The sequence below is a fragment of the Phaenicophaeus curvirostris genome, chromosome 5 (genome assembly GCF_032191515.1).
Source record: "Phaenicophaeus curvirostris isolate KB17595 chromosome 5, BPBGC_Pcur_1.0, whole genome shotgun sequence".
Lineage (NCBI taxonomy): Eukaryota > Metazoa > Chordata > Aves > Cuculiformes > Cuculidae > Phaenicophaeus > Phaenicophaeus curvirostris.
In genome coordinates this window covers 20,783,597-20,798,399 of record NC_091396.1, presented here as the reverse complement: position 1 = coordinate 20,798,399, position 14,803 = coordinate 20,783,597, and positions in this window count along the sequence as shown.

Below are 14,803 nucleotides of genomic sequence, written 5' to 3'. Positions count from 1 at the left end.
CATTTTTAGCCTCAGAACTTGACCGTATAAATCACAAATGCAGGCCTTAGGAAAACAGCCAGAGCTGGTACGGAATGAATGATTTGTACCTAACTACCTGCACCTACCCCCTTATCTCAAAAATGTTTTGTACCTGTCTTCAAGCCTCCCTGCTCCCTACCATTGTGAAAGATCCATGAAGCAAGGAGGAAAAGACAGAAAGATTAATGATGGGACTTACCACAGACCCATACCCAACAGAGCATGCGCGCAAGGTGATGATGACTACTGGCCTTCATCGGGAGACCCCAGGTTGACCACCACCGCCAGAAGAGGTGCATGTGCAAGGAGACCTGCAGACACTCCTCTCTTGGCATGTGTGGCCTGCTAGGTGGCGATTGGCACATGTCCACAGTCAAAGGCAGGTCACAGGTGTATTCACTAGCATAAAAGAACAGCTCCGGAGCAGCTGAATTTGGGGGAACAGAAGACCAAGACAGAAGAAGACCCCCCCACCGTGGGATCCCCTCCATCAAAGTCTGAAACAGCGGAACGCCTTCTGGACCAGGACTCCCAGAGACGCCGGATATCTGTGGACCCATGGTGGTAGCTATAAACCCTCTTTCCTTCCCTTTTCTCCCCGTCTCTTTCCTTGTTCTCTGTCTCTTTCTATTGTAAGTCACTTTATGAGCACAATTAATAAAGCACCAGTTTATATTGAAATTTAACTCCCTTGACTTGTTGAATTATTGCTTTTTTTTTTCCCGTTGCACTCTGAAATCATAAATGAAACAAACCATCACGTGTCTGCTCATGAGTGGACCGTGACACCTAGATCTTCATTGAGACTACCTGAGCTGAGCAAGGTAAAACAAAGCAACATGACCAGCCCCCTTTGAGCTGCATGTTCTGCAATGGTGAAAGGCAAAAGTACTGAAAATTATAAAACCAGCTGGAAACTTGCTCCAAAGCCCAATGTTTCCAAGCTTCAGCCTTCTTTATACAAGACCATCCACACCACTAGCTTCCTTTTGTGAGCTGTGTTAAGAGTTTAAGAGCTTTGGAGCACATTAAGCTTAATGCCATCCTTAAATCCTAGGCTTTGAGAAGCAAGGGGCCTCTCAAAATTATGCAAGCCAAAGAAGCATTTGATGACAGTAGTTTATTGAACTCAGGACAGCAAGTAGCAGACTCAGCTCTGACTGAAAATGTCATTAGAGGTACTGACCGAAGAATCCATTGTAGAATGGGAAGGAAAGACAGCCGTGCCAGGAAAGGTTGAAGGGACAAAACAGGAGTACAAACTATTCAGAAACTGCTTATTGCTGTGTACATACGTGCCTATCACTTTTATCCCTTTGTCACGATTTTTATCGATGCTAGCCCTGGATGTGATCTCCAGCTGGAGGGTTAGGGGATGGTGGGGGTGGTGTGCAAAAAGAAAACAATCCTCATTGGATCTGAAAATCTCATATTCCTGACTTCAACTGCTGCTCTGGGACTGCTGAAAGAAACAAATCCTCCTAGCCAGGCCATGTTTAAATAGCTTGGACTGGAATTCACTGCCTTGAGACACAGGTTTAGCAGTTGCCAAACCTGGACAAAAGCCAGTGCCCCAGACTATTAACTGTTCCAATAACACCAGCAACATTTTTGTCATCTTCTTCTGGAAGATGAGAGAAGCTTGAACCAGACAGATAAATAATAGTAACTAAACATTAGAGATGCCAATGATCAATTCAAATACACAAGCTATCTACAATCATGAGTGTGTCCAGCCCCTCCAATTCAAAGGAGAGAGGAAAGGTAAACTTTGTGGCAAGACATTTATCTTAGACTCCAGAAGAGTTTTCAGGAAAGGAGCACAGTTTATGAGGCAAATCAGAAACCCAGAACAGCTTCCAGGACTGCTGTCAGCAGCTAGGAGGAGCGGGAACGGACGGTTATTAGACAACACCTACAAGTCTGCCCCAGTGGACCAGGATAAATGCTGCTGCCTGCAACCTCTCCCCTATCCCTCCGGTATCACTGCACCCTTGCCAGCTCTGTACAGGGTTCACAAGCACTGGTGGATCCCTCTCTCATCATCCTCCCCTCTGCATCGTCAAATAAAAAAACCCCAAGATAATACTAGCAGATTTTTTCTTCTGTATTCCTACGTTCCATAGCCAGGAAATATCAATTCAGTCAGGAGAGGGGCGTTATTGCTTACTTTAAGAAGAGAAAAACTGACCTGTTTGAGATTCTGCAAAGAAGATCTGAAGCTAATGGAAAGTAAGAACAGGAAATGGTTTTGAGGAGCCCTGAATGTCACACATCGAGGACAAGCCAGACTTTACAGTACAGGAGGATATGCTGGATATGCTGTTTAAGTGATGTTGCTCAGAATCTATTGCACGCCGCTCCTGACACCAGTATTATGGCCCACCCTGACCTGCATAGCTGAAAAGGGAGGGTAAAAAGAGTTCTTTCAATATATGCATGGCAAATTGGAGACCAACAAATCTCCCAAGGTAAATTCAAATGCAGTATTTATTTTGTAAAAAGCCAAAATCACAAACCAGGTACTCGGGTGTGCTTTGAGTCACAATTTCTCAATGCTGCAAAAACAGATCCCAATCAGTTCAGATCACAACTTGGTACCTTGAACACAGCCAAGGCTGCTAAACAGACTACAACACAACTCGGATTTGATCCGATACACCATAGCGCCAAGAAAAAAAAAAGAAGGTACAGTAAGATAAGCCAGAGAAAGAGAGAGAGAATTAGCAGGGGAAAAAGAAAAATTATCATCACTTCAATGGGGCACAGCAGTTCCTCAGGAAAACGTGGTCCATCCAGCTTCAAGTCTTCAGGAAGATGTGGAGTTCTTCTTCGGGCCAGTGGAGCACCAGCAGCACTTCTTCAGGCCGATTCCATGGGGTGTGTGCACTGCGCCCTCTTAGCAGGCACTTTTTACAGGTCAAGTCCATGCCTTACTGGCAGGTGGTGGTGGGTGAAGAGCACTACCTCCCTGCCCCTCTCATTGTTAACCAGGAGCCACAGAAAAGCCCCTCAGGGCACACAGACCTGCACTAAGATAATGTTTGAGACTAAACAAATAGAAGTAACAAGTTGGTCTTTACAGAAGCCTTCAATTGAGTTTTCAATTATGGTCTCCCTAGGTCATTTTCGGTATGTCATCAGTTCCTCTTAGGTCCTGTTTTCCCCCATGTGTTCAACAGGGGTAGGAAAATATCTCATTTCTCCTCATCCATTTTGTCTGGCCAGATTGTGTAGTTCAGGTCCAGTTACAACTTGAAGAGGCTATGTGTTCACAGTAGAGCTGAGTTTAACCCAAGATGATTAAGACACCAAGGGAGGCAAACGGACATCCCTCCTCACATACAGATTTGCATGTCTCCTGTTGCCAAGGAGCTGCACCTATGCAGAGCTCCTGCTGTGGTACCATCCATTCCCACTGTGCATCTGCTCCTAGGAGGAGACAACTAACTTTCTGTAAATGCTCTCCCCCCATCTCAGCAGGGCAGAGGGTTTAGTCTTTGTTTCTTCCACAGGCACCACACCACACCTAAAATATAAATTACATTCCATAAGGTGGGGGATTTGTTGGTTTTTTTCACCCCCTTTTGTAACCTTGTGCTAGGGTGTGGAAAGTGAATAATCCCAACTGAGCGTTCCTTACCTAACAAATTTACAGTTGGCTGTTTAATGAGAAATTTAATAAAGATTACTTAATTATCTCTTAACAAGATTGCTTTATAAATGCCTACGGCCATACCCCTTCAGGGCTCTTGATCTTGTCAGATCTCAAAAGCTAGGCTGAGTCAACATTTGAACAGTTACCAATAAAATACCTTGTGCTGCCAGAGGTGGCATTTGAATGTTACTAGATGATTCCCTCCCCAGGTTGTTCTCTGTACCTTCACATACTGCCAGCTAAAGCTTTGCTCTCAGAAGTTCCTTCTCTATGTGAGATGCAAAGTGGAGAACTGAGCACTTCTGACATAGGTCACAGTAGGCAAAGTCTTTAAAAGTCTTACTGGCCAAGCCATACTCAAGCTGAAGTAATTACAGTTTGCTTTACTTCAGTTTTCATTAGGAACTAGTCTTCTTCACTTTTGAAGAGCTGTTCAGCAATGCTGCCATATACTATTAAGACCTGTTGACATGGAAGACTTTTGACATCTTAAGTATCTGAAGTACCTATAAAATTCTCCTTGGCCACCTAGCAGTTTTGTTACTATTAGTATTAGAAGAGAAGCATGTATCGACACCTCTCATTTCTATTCTCAAATGGGTTTTTAAACTTGTAAGCAACTTCATTAAACTTGAACTTTTTCAGGTTGAACCCTTCTGGTTTCTGCCTAATATTTTTGGAAAGTTTGGTTCAGCTGGTATATAGATTTAAGGCAGTGAGTAGGCAGGTGAAAATACAACCGTAGCCATGATTTAAAAGTTAAAACAAATATTCTGTCACCTTATCTTGAGAAATAGTGTACTTCATCAAGAAATTAGAACTTCTAAAGCAGGCTCAGACATGCACTTATTAGTTTTGCAGTGAAAACACATCTCAGATTAGTTGAATCACATCAATGCCTACCAAGATGACCTACTCAGAATCCACTCCTTAAAACCCAGGAACAAATTCAGAGATGAGTATCTTAGGCAATAACCAGTCAATAGCAGCAATGGTGATAGAGGTCATGGCCCTTGAATGTTAGAAAGATATTTTGCAGAGCCAATTCTTCAGGTCAAAGGAAGGTGGTTTAGAGGAAAGGTTGCATCCAGCATCTGAAAAGAGGAAGATGGTGCCAGAGAACACCCTGTTACTGATGGTTTTTTTATTGCAAAAGTAAAAAAGCAAGCAACACTCTCCCATGCCATGCTGTTAATTCAGTACACAGCAGAACAGCAGAAATAGCTGCATCAGTACTGCAGAAGACGCAGCAACCCCTGGGGAACAACTGCCTGATGAAGTGACATCTCAAAACGAGTCTATAGCTGACAGAATTGTAGCATAAAGCCACAGATTCAACACAAGACCCTTATCCAGCTAGCATAAGAGGAACAGATATTAGACAGCAGAGTCTTTTCTTTTTTTGCCATGGCTACCCATATCCCAGATAAAGCTAAAAATAGTTTTTTATGAAACCCCGTGTATTTTAGGACCTTGTACTCAGCAGACCGTCTCTGGTCCTTTCAAGGTATGGAGAGCCTTTGTATCATGTTTCCTCTCCTGTGATTTGAACTACCCAGTGTTTCTTACATGCAAAACAACTGTAGCTCTGTACACATTTTCTCCTGGCCTGCCACAAAATGAAGGTGTGTTTCCTGGCAGGCAGTTTGTTGCTCTTCCAAACTGCACAGAGCAGTCTGTTCAGTGTTACAGGCAATGCAGACTGTTGCGGTGCAGCACACTGAGGAAATGTCCTGGAACAGTTTTATTTGGAGTTGACATCTCTGAGGTGAGCTGATGCCTCATGGAAAGCTTCAAAGCAGAACTGACACTACCTCTAGGGCAGGACAGCTTCTGTTTCCTTTTCCCCCTACCATGGATCCTTCTTGTATAGAAACAGCAGAAGATGTATTGTCAGAGGTGGGGCAGGAAACAGTAAACTGGAAACTAGAGACCCAGACACTTCTCTTGACTTCACCACTCCTCTTCTCTACCTCTTTAAGTTAGTTGCCACTTCTCTGCATTTGCTCTCTTTCCTCTCCCAAAGATGTCTCATCTGTATGGGTCACAAGCTCTTCAAGCCATGGGCAGCAACTCAATATATGTACGCTTCCAGTCTAATGTAATGGGGAACTTGACTAAAATATTTTAAATAATTACACTATCAACCAATAAAAGCCATGTTGTGTGGAAGGAACTGGTCAGTTCATCTTTGTTTTATGCACTTGAAGGCTAAATGCATACACACAGGGAGGAGGAAGTTGTTATTGGGCTCCAGTAAAGCAAAACTGCTGCTGCTTGGCTAAGGCAGCCACAGCTCACTGCTGCCTGGGGCTGAGGAGCAGCTGGACTCCTCATTAGCATGGACTTTCTCTTAAGACATCCCTTTTCCTCTAAGTTCTGCTGGCTCAAATAGGTGATGCTGCAGCACATCCCCAACACATGACAGCTGTAGCTAAAATGTATTGGCCAGGCACTTTGAGAACCTTAGAGGAAAAAAAAAAAAAAAGGCAGTCTGCCTTCCAGCAACCTGCTTTGGCACCTCAGCCCCAACTCAGCTTGCAGTACAGGTTCCTCCATCTGTCCCTCACCCTTGGCCAGCTTCACCAGTGCAATTCAAAGCCAGCTGTTAGAGAGAAGTGTCTTTAAGTCAGGAGTCTCTTGTGAAGCCTACATAAGCACACGAGAGGGATCTGCATGGGAAAAAGCTTTCAACAAGGTTGCTACAGCTTTGCAGAAGCACCAATGCCAGCACCCCTGTGAACTCCTCTTCCTCATGGTATGTTAGTGACTAAAGCCCAAAGGTTGCAGAGAGAAGAATGTGTAAATACCATGGCAGTAGGTTAACAAAGCAGATTACCTCCCCACCCAACCCACATAGTATCACAAGGGAGGCAGGTCAGCTCCAGCCGAGGTTTCAATTAAAGAGCACACTGCAGTAAAAATTGTCCCTGCCTGCTACTCATTTGGGTTTAAAGTTCTTTCACGATGCAGCTGCATTTAGTGCATTTAGTGCATTTAGTCTGTTATTGGTCTCATCTACATTACAACCTCCTCGACTCACTGGAACCATCAGGAGAGAGAACAAACAGATGGCACATGGCAGCCCTGCAAAAGGTATACAGTCATTTGAGAAGTGGTGTTTAGTTGTAATTAGGAGTGGTAAAGGGTGTTTGTGTGGTTTAATAAACCTCAGAGTAAAGATTAGCCTCTCTGTGGCACGTTGCTGGTCATTTTTTGGCTGGAAGTTTCAAGACATGAAGGAATATTAAACCTTATACTTCAGGGCTGAAGCCAAATAGATACAGAAATGTAGAAAAGATATTTCACACTTGCCTTTTTTTTTACAGGAGTGGTCTTGCATTTTCCTTGGAATAGAGCAGTGACATCTATGTTGGCACTGGGTGAAGCATATATACTTCAAAGCTGTTGTGGGATGATAGCTCCTAGACGAACGCATACACACATGAACACACACTTGTAGTAACGTGGGATCCATGCACCTAACTAGGCAGATGAGGCAGTTTCACATTGCTGCTGCAGTGCTGTCTCCCCAGTGACAGGCAATTGGAAAGAGCTTTAAAGCTGAGCTAGGGAAAGGACAAAGTAATGAAGCATAGCTTTACGTGGACCTGTGGCCAGAAACTGGCCCCATGACCCTACATACTATGTGTATCAGCAAAGCCCAGTATTTTCAGCTAGCAACTCAAGTCAACAGAGTGAAAACATCTCTTGAGCACTAACATCAAGTATCTCAAAGAATGTTTCTGTTCTGGCTTTTAATTCCCTTGGCAGACACTTCTGTACAAATGCATGTAGAGGTATATTTCTCTTTCATCTGTCCAGCAGTCATGTATATCCAGAAGCATGAAGACTAATAGCTCGGTCCAGTTAGGAAAGTACTGTTCTTCATGGGAATGCCTGAGCTTTCTTTTCCTTTAGTGTGCACATAGTTCTCTCCATTTCATCTTATTTCTTTCACCATTCATTACCTATTTCTCTGCTACCTTATGTGCCTACAAGGCTTTGAAATCGTGTAGGGCTGCTACTTCTTCCCTTGGGTGATCACTACACTGTCTGGCAGCTCTCACTAACACTTTCCAGAATTCCTAGTTGGCTAATGGAACTGCAAACACTCAAAGAAAAGGACACTCTACCAAACCCTGTGCATGTTGATGACAGAACCAAAGTACACTGCTGGAAAAAAACAGAGTTGTCCCAGGGCAAACCACGTGCATCTGCTGCCCATGTGGAGCTCTCCATCCTTTCAGCCGCTGCTCCCCTTCCTGCTTTGGTTCACATGCATGTGGTTTTCAACTGGTGAGATCATCTTTTGAAAAAGCTTCATGTTTGGCTACAAACAGACCCCAGGGATGCGTGTGATCCAGGACAGGCATGGAGACCATATTAATGAGGCTTACTATTTCCTTTAAAATGGTATGCTCACTGCATGTTATGAACTGCAGAGGGACAAGACTTCTCTCTCCTGCAGAAGAGTCCTTGCAGACTGAAATAGAACAGAAAGTGCAAAACCTTCCACAGAAATTCCTGAAGCATTTCTGTACCACAGGAACCTGCCTGACTCTCTGTGAGACTTCAACCCCAGCTGGGGGCTGGGCACTGGGGAAAGCTGTAATAAAAACTGACCCACTCCAGGGTGCAATTTCCAGGGAAGCTAATATTTTCTGTAGATCTTTAGTCCAATTCTAGGCATAGTCTAAATACTAAAGGCAGTGGGAGTATGTAAAAATCAATACATCAGCAAAAAAAATATTGCCTTCAGCTCTTACAATATCCTTGCAATATACTTTGACCCTGCAAACAGGAGAATGAGATAGAAGAGCTGGCTTTTATCCTACAGATGCAGACATTGGCTTGTAGCACACAGCGCTGCTGCTGATCTCTGACTGCTGGGAATATTCACCAGAATCAACAAAAGAGGAATCAGTTTAGAGCCATCTTCTAACAGCAACAGGTCCCCATAGCTGAGACAGTCAGAAATACACAGCACATTCATCCAGAACGTGTCTTTTCCATTTACACTGTGCACCTTGAATAGCTATATTAGCACATACCTACATAACAGGCTTTTACCTAGTTCTGATTACAGTCATCAGCAAGGATTTCAGCTTCTCCCCAACAGTATTGCCCTGTGCACTCACATCAGCAAAGCTTCCTCCCTAAGCAAACTCTCATTTCTGGCACTTTACAGGCTCATCTGCTTGCTGGAAACACCTGGACCATGCAACATAACACACAATATAAAACGTAACACACAATATAAAAGACATTCATGTTGTTGCCTGATGCCACAAGGACGAAGGACCAGTTGACAACCAGTGTGCACAGCCCCATTCCCCTAAATGAGGTAAAAGGTGTCTCAGTTTCCCAAGACCATGGGGAACTTCTGCCCCACAGTACAGCTGTTAATCATTACTTACCTGCTGACTTCAGATTAGCTGCATTAACCAAGGATGAGCAAATTTGCTCAGAAACTCACCTACAGCAGGAGGAGGCCACATGTGAGAAATCACAACATAAGTCTGGGATATTACGTCCCTATTTGATACTTTTAAAAATTCTCACTGAAATCTCAAGACCTTAGAGCAGATTTTATTATTAATCTAACTCTAGAATTTGGTGAAATCTTGACTTTTTTTTTTGTTGTTAACTGGCTATGAATAGTTACTTCTAAATGTGAGCAATTTCAAACGGAATAAACACTACTCCTTTCTACTCCATTCCTTGGTATTATGAGAGTTATGAGGGAAGATTTAATGGTGTTTACACTCATAAGCATAGGCTCTACAAACTTCTCTGCATGCAGTAAATAACAGGTACCACTTGCACAACCCTATGATCCTCGAACCACTGTAATTGGTTTCACCTGCCCCAGCTTGAATGGGTTAAAATAGTTGCACACTTTTAATGAAGACAAGTTATTTTCTTGCTTTTTCAAACAGGGTACAATTTCGTCCAAACAGCTTCAGTCTTTTTAATTGGGAGCAGCAGGATGTTGAGCAAGTTCTGCATGCTAGCAAAGGACCTTTCCTTCAAACATACTTTGTAATTCAAACATAAGTCCAGCCAAGGCAAAACCTGAACATCACCCAGAGCTAACCAGGAAGCCCCAGATCAGGCGGAAACTCCTCTATTTCCCCCAGAGCCCTTAGCGTGTCCCTGCCCAAGGGAGGCAGAACGTGAAAGCTTCAGAAGAACTGCCCCACAGCACAACCTACCGGCACCTGTCAGCCAAGGTAGGACTGCTCTAAATACATCATCCAGCCTAGTAGCAGTACAGAAACACAAGGTTCAAGGACGTGAAACTACAAGGAAGTAAACCCAAAATGCTGTAGAGCAAAGATCAGCTTTGCTCTAAATAAATAGCTATCACAGAATTATAGAATCACCCGGTTGGAAAAGACCCACCAGATCATCGAGTCCAACCATTCCCATCAATCACTAAACCATGCCCCTCAGCGCCTCGTCCACACGTGCCTTAAACACCTCCAGGGAAGGTGACTCAACCACCTCCCTGGGCAGCCTGTTCAGTGCCCAGTGACCCTTGCTGTGAAAATTTTTTTACTAATGTCCAGCCTGAACCTCCCCTGGCAGAGCTTGAGGCCATTCCCTCTCATCCTGTCCCCTGTCACTTGGGAGAAGAGGCCAGCACCCTCCTCTCCACATCCACAGCCTTTCCCTCATCCAGCAGGCAAGTCACTTTATCATAGAAGGCAATCAGGTTTGTTTGGCAAGATCTGCCTTTCGTGAATTCGTGTTGACTGGACCTGATCACCCGGTTCTCTTGCATGTGCTTCATGATAGCACTCAAGATCACCTGTTCCATGACTTTCCCTGGCACTGAGATCAGACTGACAGGCCTGTAGTTCCCTGGATCCTCCCTGCGACCCTTCTTGTAGATGGGCACAACATCAGCCAGCCTCCAGTCCAGTGGAACTTCCCCAGTCTTCCAGGACTGTTGGAAGATGATGGAAAGGGGTTTGGCAAGCACATCTGCCAGCTCCTTCAATGCACCCTTGGGTGCATCCCATCTGGCCCCATAGACTTGTGGGTGTCTAGATGGGCAAGCAAGTCTCTAATCACCTCCTCATGGATCATGGGAGCTCTGTTCTAAATCCTGAGCGTGCACAGACAGGGGACAAAGTAGGCATTAAGTACCTCAGACTTTTCCTCATCCTTTGTCACAGTTGTTCCATTTGCATCCAATAGGGACTGAATATTCTCCCTAGTCCTCCTTTTATTGTTAATGTATTGATGGAAAGATTTTTTTGTTATCTTTCACTGACTTGGCCAATCTGAGTGCTAGTTGGGCTTTAGCCCTCCTGATATTTGCTCTGCACGATCTCACTTCCTCCCTGTAGTCCACCCAAGACACCTGTCCCTTCTTCCAAAGCTCATAGACATTCCTCTTCATTTTGATGACCCTCAAGATCTCCCTACTCAACCAAGCTGGTTTTTTTTTCCCCACCAGCTCCTTTTCCGGAACATGGGGATGGTTTGCTCGTGAGCAGCTAGCATTTCGTTTTTGAGAAGCACCCAGCCCTCGTGGGCTCCCTTGCCCTTAAGGACTGTCTCCCACGTGACTTTGTCAACCAGCCTTCTGAACAGTCCAAAGTGGTGCTCAGCCTTGCACTAAAAATCTCAGTTTCTGCCCAGAAAGTAATTCACAGATGTAAATGCAGTAACTCAAATAAGAAAAACAACAGGCTGTGCCAGTATCTGAAGAGGAGATTTGGATATTAACACACCAGGGCTGTGGGAACTGCAAGAAGCTCTGAGGCACAAGGTCCTGCTTGACTCACCTCATCTCCTTCTACAACAAGGTGACCTGCTTAGCAGATGAGAGAAACCCTGTGGATGTTGTCAATATTGACTTTTTTAAAGCCTCTGACACCATTTCCCACAGCATTCTCCAGGAAAAACAGGCTGCTCATGGCTTGGATGGGCATATTCTTCACTGGGTACAAAACTGTCTGGGTGGGTGAGTCCAAAGAGTGGTGGTGAATGGAGTTAAATCCATTTGGCAGGTGGTCACAAGTGGTGTTCCCCAGGGCTCAGTGTTGGGGCCAGTTCTGTCCAATATCAATTATCAGGAAGAAGGGATCTAGTGCATCCTTAGTAAGTTTGCAGATGACTTTAAGTTGGGCATGAATGTTGATCTGCATGAGTAGAGAGGCCCTACAGAGGGATCTGAGCAGGCTGGATCAATGGGCTGAGGCCAAAAGGATGAGGTTCAAAAAGGTTAAGACCTGGGTCCTGCATTTGGACCACAGCAACCCCACACACCGCTACATGCTTTGGGACAAATGGCTGGAAAACTGTCCTGTGAAAAGGACCTGGGGGTGTTGGTCAACAGCCAGCTGAATATAAGCCAGCAGTGTGCCCAAGAAAACCAATGCCATCCTGGCCTGTATCAGAAGTAATATGGCCACCAGGAGTAGGGAAGTGACTGTGGCCCTGTGCTCAGCACTAGTGAGGCTACATCTCAAATACCATGTTCAGTTTTGGGCCTCTCGCTACAAGGACATTGAGGTGTTGGAGCATGTCCAGAGAAGGGGAACAAAGCTGTTGAAGGGTTTGGAGCACAAGTCTTATGAGGAGGGGCTGAGGGAACTGCGGTTGTTTAGTCAGGAGAAAAGGAGGCTGAGGGGACATCTTATCTCTCCTTACAACTACCTGAAAGGAGGTCATAGAGAGGTGGGTGTTGGCCTCTTCTCCCAAGTAACAAGGGTTAGGATGAGAGGAAATTGTCTCAAGTTGCACCAGGGCAAGTTTAAACTAGATATTAGGAAGTATTACTTCACCAAAAGAGTTGTCATTCACTGGAACAGGCTGACCAGGGAACCACCACCCCCGGAGGTCTTTACAAGATGGGTAAATATGATGCTTAGGGACATGACTTAGTGGTGGACTTGGCAGTGTTAGGTTTACAGTTGGACTCAATAATGTAACAGATCTTTTCCAATCTAAATGATTCTGTGATGAGTACTCACCTTCCTGTAACAACATGTTAAAAGACCGTGAAGAGTTCTATGGGGTTTTCTTTTAGCTGTAGCTGTAATATTCTTGCTGCGTCCATGAGAAACTCCCTAATACAGTTGTACACCAACTCCTACTCTTGTAATTACATCAAACCCACTTAAATTATGCCTGAAGGTTTTTATTTGTTTTCAATAAACCAATCTTAGAAAGCATCTCATTTTAGAAAAGAAAATTTTCAAGAGTTTTGTATAAGTAATGCCTCCTTCCTTTCCCTTCTCATTCTACTCCCTCCAAGAAATCAGAAGTCTAATGTCTCTTCAAAGAAGAGAATAAAACTAATGCAACTTCACAACCTTCCACTTCACAGAATCTGGTGTCCAACCAGATTCTGGTCTATGAATATATCCACAGAAACCAAAAGAAACAAAGACAAAGTTAGGGTGAAGCTCATCCTAAAATTTCCCTGTTTTCAGGATGAGCTATTATAAGGCCAATGATCCCAGTTTGTCTTTTTTGAAATGGCTTAGGCAACTTCAAAAAACCCCAAACATACTGCAGAGCACTAGTGGAGCAGCTGCAACACTGACCCTTTGTGCAGGAAGGCACTTCCTACAGACAGGAATTCACTTACATGTGAAGGGATAAATTACAAGGAAGAGCACTATTGCCTGGATTCACCCTATCAAAATGCAAGCATTTACCTGAGATGCCTAAACGAGGAGAAGAAGTAGTAAGCTGAATCTGAGGTAACACCTGTCTTGGACTTGAGAGATGGCAAGGAGTCAAGGAGGCAGCTTTTATTTCAGTATCTGGAGTAGACGACCACATGCTTAGGTCTGTGGCTCGTGATGCACCTGCAATTAAGATGAAACCCAAGACTCTTATGTAAAGATAAGTCTCTGGACTTTGTGGTTGTAAAGTAGCATTTGCCTGACATCTCCTAAAAGCTCAGAACATTCGCACTGAGAGGTTAACATTCCCAAACATCTCAACAGGGTACAACTCCCCAGCTATGCTGAGGGATGTTCCCAGCAGCTTGTTGCATATATACTGCACACAAGCCTCTCCTGGAAGACAGCAGAGATCAGGGTTCAGTTCCCTCCTGCTGAAGAAAAACCAATTAAAAATTCAGTCCCTAAAACTCTTTTTTTCCCCCCCTTACAGAAGTGTCATGTGATTTTTTTTGTCTATACTTCAAGCTTTCAAAGGAGAGAGACTCCCAAAACCACACTATCCTCTTATCCTGAGAGATGCTCTAACCTACTAGCATGCAGATGCAGTCCATATGAAAGCACTGCAACACACAACCTGATGCTGACAACCAAGTCATGTAACTTCCAAAGCAATCCCTTTCCTATCCTCAACATACATGCTGAAATTTTGTCCTCAAAACATGCATGGGTAAGATTCAAGAAATTACCTCCTATGCGTTTCTTTCAAGTAACCCCTTGCCTCAGCTGCTGCATGTTATTTGCAGCTGTTTTCACAGCACTTTCAGCTTAATGATGAACAAGAAGTCTAAAAAGTAACCTATTCCAGCATAAAGACTCCCTCCAAATTCTGAACAGCCAAATAATTTGGATAAATAACCAAAACAAAATCCAACAGTTCAAATTCTGAGGTTTGCCTATTATCATCCTCAAGAGTACACGCGAGCAGGATTAAAGAAGAGCCAACTAATTTGAAGTGAGAGACAAGCTATCAATCCGGTTAAAAAAAATACAACGCATATTGATCCAACATTTTGCTATTGGCATGTATGTGTCATTCCAATAAGATGCATCAATCATTGATGAATACTTGCCAAAAATCTCTCAACTGCAGTATCAGGAGGTGAGCTGCAACTGCACATGCAGTAAGGTTTCCATATTACTAGCAACTCTGAACTGGTCCTACATGCACCACAAAAAACAAACCAGAGCTTAACACTCTATGCATGAAAGATAATAAGGAATGAATGGCTCTGCATACCTGGGAAGCTGGCAGTATGCTACTCTGAAATTACAGGAGTACCCTCGAAAATGATCAGCATCTTCTGTGATACATCCATACTTCCAGTGAGGTGTTCAAAGCCCCCATGCGTGGAATATTGAAGTAAAGCTAATTTGCTTAAGCCCCAAAAGCCCGCTTGCCTTCTTCTGA